This window comes from Salmo salar, chromosome 11, assembly GCF_965601325.2.
Source record: "Salmo salar chromosome 11, fSalSal1, whole genome shotgun sequence".
Classification (NCBI taxonomy): domain Eukaryota; kingdom Metazoa; phylum Chordata; class Actinopteri; order Salmoniformes; family Salmonidae; genus Salmo; species Salmo salar.
The window spans coordinates 5,405,680-5,411,679 of record NC_138301.1 but is presented as its reverse complement, the minus strand read 5'-3'; positions in this window follow the sequence as shown (position 1 = coordinate 5,411,679).

Sequence of the window (6,000 nt, the reverse complement as noted above, 5' to 3'; positions counted from 1 at the left end):
CGATAAACGTTCACAAAAAGCATAACAATTATTTTAAGAATTATAGATACAGACCTCCTCTATGCACTCGATATGTCCGATTTTAAAATAGCTTTTTGGTGAAAGCACATTTTGCAATATTCTAAGTACATAGCCCAGGCATCACGGGCTAGCTATTTAGACACCCGGCAAGTTTAGCACTCACTAATATCAGCTTTACTATTATAAAAGTTTCATTACCTTTTGATGTCTTCGTCAGAATGCACTCCCAGGACTGCTACTTCAATAACAAATGTTGGTTTGGTCCAAAATAATCCATCGTTATATCCGAATAGCGGCGTTTTGTTCGTGCGTCCCAGACACTATCTGAAATGGTAAATCAGGGTCGTGCGCATGGCGCAATTCGTGACAAAAAAAATCTAAATATTCCATTACCGTACTTCGAAGCATGTCAACCGCTGTTTAAAATCCATTTTTATGCCATTTTTCTCGTAAAAAAGCGATAATATTCCGACCGGGAATCTCCTTTTAGCTAAACAGAGGAAAGTAAACAGAGCTTTCGGTCGACGCGGGCACGAGCCTGAGTCTCACAGTACTGTAACCAGCCACTACCCAAACGCGCTACTTTGTTTCAGCCAGAGCCTGCAAAGCCACGATTCAGCTTTTTGCTGCCTTCTGAGACCCTATGGCAGCCGTAGGAAGTGTCACGGGACAGCTAAGATCCTCACTCTTCAATAAACAGAGACAAGAAGAACGACACCTTGTCAGACAGGCCACTTCCTGCCTGAAACCTTGTCAGGTTTTTGCCTGCCAAATGAGTTCTGTTATACTCACAGACACCATTCAAACAGTTTTAGAAACTTTAGGGTGTTTTCTATCCATATGTAATAAGTATATGCATATTCTAGTTACTGGGTAGGAGTGGTAACCAGATTAAATCGGGTACGTTTTTTATCCAGCCGTGAAAATACTGCCCCCTAGCCATAACAGGTTAACCTTTATTTAACTAGGCAAGTCAGTTAAGAACAAATTCTTATTTACAATGACGTCCTACCCCAGCCAAATCCTAACCGCCCTATACTTCCTGATAACAATGTTAAATAAAAAATGTGGGCTACTGAGCCAGCAATAAAGGGAGCTGCACACTTAAGCAGACCAGGCTCCAAATTATCAGCCCCTGTGGATTTTTTTTGGTTGTGTCTAATGTTAGCAAATTATCCAGGACTTCTTTATCAGTGAATTTCCGAAAAGAAAACTCCTGACCAGCATTTTCATTATCATTCAATAGATTTTCACCATCAACATCCAAACTACTCTTTTCGGAGAGCTGGCTTTGAAATACATGACCTTAGAGATCCCTTTTATTCTCTATTTGGTTAGGTCAGGGTGTGACTAGGGCTAGGGTGGGAAATCTATGTTTCTATTTCTTTGTTGCCCTCGTATGGTTCCCAATCAGAGGCAGCTGTTTGTCGTTGTCTCTGATTGGAGATCATACTTAGGCAGCCCTTTTTCCCACCTTAGATTGTGGGATCTTGTTTTTGGTACTGTGCTGTATGTCCTACTGAACGTTACGTTTTCGTTTGTATTTGTTTTGTTTTCGGTGTTCATTTAATACATTTTAAATGTACGCCTACCACGCTGCACCTTGGTCCGATTCTTCCATCAACGAGCGTAACAAATGTATAGCCCGCAGAGATAAAATGGTGATTAAATGCATTAATGATATACATTTTGTCAGTAATAGGGCCAGAATCTAAATTAATTTATTGGAGGAGAGAAGAGGAGACACAACCCTTCAGTGACATAATAGCTTTCCAAAATTTTGTGTATTAACATAATAATAAGATTTTGCTTTTATAACTAGTTTTACACACAGATTTCTCAATCGCCTGAAAGACTGCCGTTCTGGGCCCGAGTCTGTGAATCTAGTTTTGGCCCAGGCAGCGTCTCTGTTTATTTTAATTAATACTTTTTTTATTTCACCTTTATTTAACCAGTTGAGAACATGTTCTCATTTACAACTGCGACCTGGCCAAGATAAAGCAAAGCAGTGCGACAAAAACAACAGAGTAACAAATGGGATAAACAATCGAACAGTCAATAACACAATAGAAAATCTGTATACAGTGTGTGCAAATGAAGTAAGGAGGTAAGGCAATAAATAGGCCAATAGTGGCGAAGTAATTACAATTTAGCAATTTACACTGGAGTGATATGTGCAGATGAGGATGTGCAAGTAGAAATACTGGTGTGCAAAAGAGCAGAAAAACAATGGATGGGCTATTTACAGATGAGCTGTGTATAGCTGCAGCGATCGGTAAGCTGCTTTGACAGCTGACACTTAAAGTTAGTGAGGAAGATATAAGTCTCCAACTTCAGTGATTTTTGCAATTCGTTCCTGTCATTGGAAGCAGAGAACTGGAAGGAAAGGAGGCCAAAGGAGGTGTTGGCTTTGGGGATGACCAGTGAAATATACCTGCTGGAGCGTCTACTACGGGTGGGTCTTGCTATGGTGACCAGTGAGCTGAGATAAGGCAGAGCTTTACCTAGCAAACGTATAGATGACCTGGAGCCAGTAGGTTTGGCGATGAATATGTAGCAAGGACCAGCCAACGAGAGCATACAGGTCGCAGTGGTGGGTAGTATATGGGGCTTTGGTGACAAAATGGATGGCACTGTGATAGACTGCATCCAATTTGCTGAGTAGAGTGTTGGAGGCTATTTTGAAAATTACATCGCCGAAGTCAAGGATCGGTAGGATAGTCAGTTTTATGAGGGTATGTTTGGCAGCATGAGTGAAGGATGCTTTGTTGCGAAATAGGAAGCCGATTCTAGATTTTACTTTGAATTGGAGATGCTTAATGTGAGTCTGGAAGGAGAGTTTACAGTCTAGCCAGACACCTAAATATTTATAGTTGTCCACATATTCTAAGTCGGAACTGTCCAGAGTAGTGATGCTAGTCGGGTGGGCGGGTGCGGGCAGCGATCGGTTGAAGAACATGCATTTAGTTTTACTTCCATTTAAGAGCAGTTGGAGGCCACGGAAGGAGTGTTGTATGGCATTGAAGCTCGTTTGGAGGTTTGTTAAAGTGTTCAAAGAAGGGCCAGATGTATACAGAATGGTGTCATCTGCGTAGAGGTGGAACAAAGAATCACCCGCAGCAAGAGCGACATCGTTGATATATACAGAGAAAAGAGTCGGCCCTGGAATTGAACCCTGCGGAATCCCCATAGAGACTGCCAGAGGTCCGGACAACAGGCCCTCCGATATGACACACTGAACTCTATCTGAGAAGTAGTTAGTGAACCAGGCGAGGTAGTCATTAGAGAAACCAAGGCTGATGAGTCTGCCGATAAGAATGCGGTGATTGACAGTGTTGAAAGCCTTGGCCAGGTCGATGAAGACGGCTTCACAGTACTGTCTTTTATCAATGGCGGTTATGATATCGTTTAGGACCTTGAGCGTGTCTGAAGTGCACCCGTGACCAGCTCGGAAACCAGATTGCATAGCGTGGGATTCGTGGGATTCGTGGGATTCGAAATGGTTGGTGATCTGATTCGTGGGATTCGAAATGGTTGGTGATCTGTTTGTTCACTTGGCTTTCGAAGACTTTAGAAAGGCAGGATGGATATAGGTCTGTAACAGTTTGGGTCTAGGGTGTTTCACCCTTTGAAGAGGGGGATGACCGTGGCCGCTTTCCAATCTCTGTGAATCTCAGACGATACGAAAGAGAGGTTGAACAGACTAGTAATAGGGGTTGCAACAATTGCGGTGGATAATTTTAGGAAGAGAGGGATCCAGATTGTCTAGCCCAGCTGATTTGTAGGGATCCAGATTTTGCAGCTCTTTCAGAACATCAGCTGTCTGGATTTAGGTAAAGGAGAAGCAAGGGGGGGGGCTTGGACCAGTTGCTGCGGGGGGTGCAGAGCTGTTGGCCGGGGATGGGGTAGCTAGGTGGAAAGCATGGCCAGCCTTATGACTTCAGATAGCTCTGGACTGAACCAAGGGCAATACCTATTTTTAATTCTCAGTTTTTTAAAGGGAGCATGTTAATCTGCAATACAATTGAAAACATTTGAGAAGTGGTTCAGAGCCAACTCTGGGTCAGGTATAGATGCAATACAATCAAAGTCGCCAAAATAAAGGTCACAAAAAAAGGCCTGTTCAGTGAAATGTTTAAAATTCCTCTTGTTGATAAAACGAGGTTTGGATCGAGGCATCCGTATATCCCTGACACATACAATGGGACAGTGGTCACTAATATCCAAAGCAAATACCCCACTCCCAGTGTCATAATCGTGTATGTAGGTGGCAGGGAAGTCAGGTGCAGGAGAAACCAAATTGGTTAAACTGGAGTATTTAATGCCAAAAACAAACTCCAAAACCAATGTACAAAATAACATGGGTAAAATAACCCGTCGCACACCGATACAAAATACACACGCAACTATAACATCACAAACAATCACCGACAAGAACATGAGGGGAAACAGAGGGTTAAATACACAACATGTAATTAATGGGATTGGAAACAGGTCTGTAGGAAGACAAGACAAAACCAATGGTAAAAACTGACTTACATGTAATGCTAATGTTGTCCTCACATCAATTTAGCTGACCAACAACCTTTCCAATGTTTGATGACAACAGCCGGGAGCCATTTTCACCCAGGTGAATTCCGTCTTCCACAAAGTAGCCAGGCCTATTCCAGAAGGAGTCAAATATCATCACCTCTTGAAGACCATAGTCAGAACTATGGCACATAGTTAACTGTCAATGGTTTTACCAGAGCTGGGGTCCCCTTGCCCCCAGCAGCCTAATTGAATGCTCTGCACTGTATTTTGACATTTTATTGATAACAACCTATTAGCCTGATACTTGCTACATCCTGTCATGCTAAACTAGCTGTATAACTCTGTGAATATATGCATATTTCTGCATTGGTTAATTCCTATATTGAGATATTAGCCTGTATTACTAACATTTCTGCCTACTGTGGTTCATATTAATATGTGAACATTTGAGTAATTCCTGTTGTTTTGTATTATATTTCTGTATGTAACCTTGTTAGGGTATTAGGTAATTACAGTTTTATTATTCTGTGCCTTTATTTGTATGTAATTACAGTGCTTTATGCCACTAATCTGCACTTTATTGGTTATTAATCCTTAATAGTCTACTGACACACCTTAACAAGGTTACAATCTAAGTAACATAATAAAAAAATCCCCATGTAAATCCACCAGTTTCAGATAGAGATATCAGACCATGCAAAAAATATATAAAATTTGCATGTCCTGCATCTCAATCCACCACATCCGCCCTACAGTATGTCGGCCTTCCACATCTGCGGTGGAAGGCGGCCAAGCTACAGTGTTATTTGTCAGACCATGAAACATCCCAAAAATTGGTCTTCTCACAAAAACATTGGTAGTGTCTGAACGGTTTGGCTTACAAACCACGGTAGTGTTCTATGTTTTGCTCTACAACACCCCACATGTGTCATGGGACTCATCTGAAGGTAACTCATTCAAATGTTTGTGTTGAATTTAAAAAATATATTTCCTGAGCTTATCTCCTAGATATAGGACAGACACTTCAAAACCTTATTCCATATGATACATTTTTGACTGTCTTTTTTGCCATTTATGAATGTGTTATTCAATGTGTTTCCATGGGCTATAGTAGTAAAGTCCAAGTTCAATATTTTATCAAATCATTTTTTTTTACTTTTTGGGGATACCTAAAGAGGTCCTAAAGTTCTAAATCAAAACAGCTAAATTATCTATGGTATAGCCATCTCAAAACAATTCCATATGTTAGCTTAGTAGAACCCCTCCCCAATCGGTCTAGACTTTTAGAGGTTTAATAGCTAAAATGGCAGGGCCCTCATGTTACCTTACTGTTCATAATTGGTATACTTCTTTATGGAGTTGTGCCTAGTGGCCATGTTATGTACTCTCACCTAGCGGTAAGAGCCTTACTATAGCTTACAAGTGATGTTGTATTTTATATGCTCA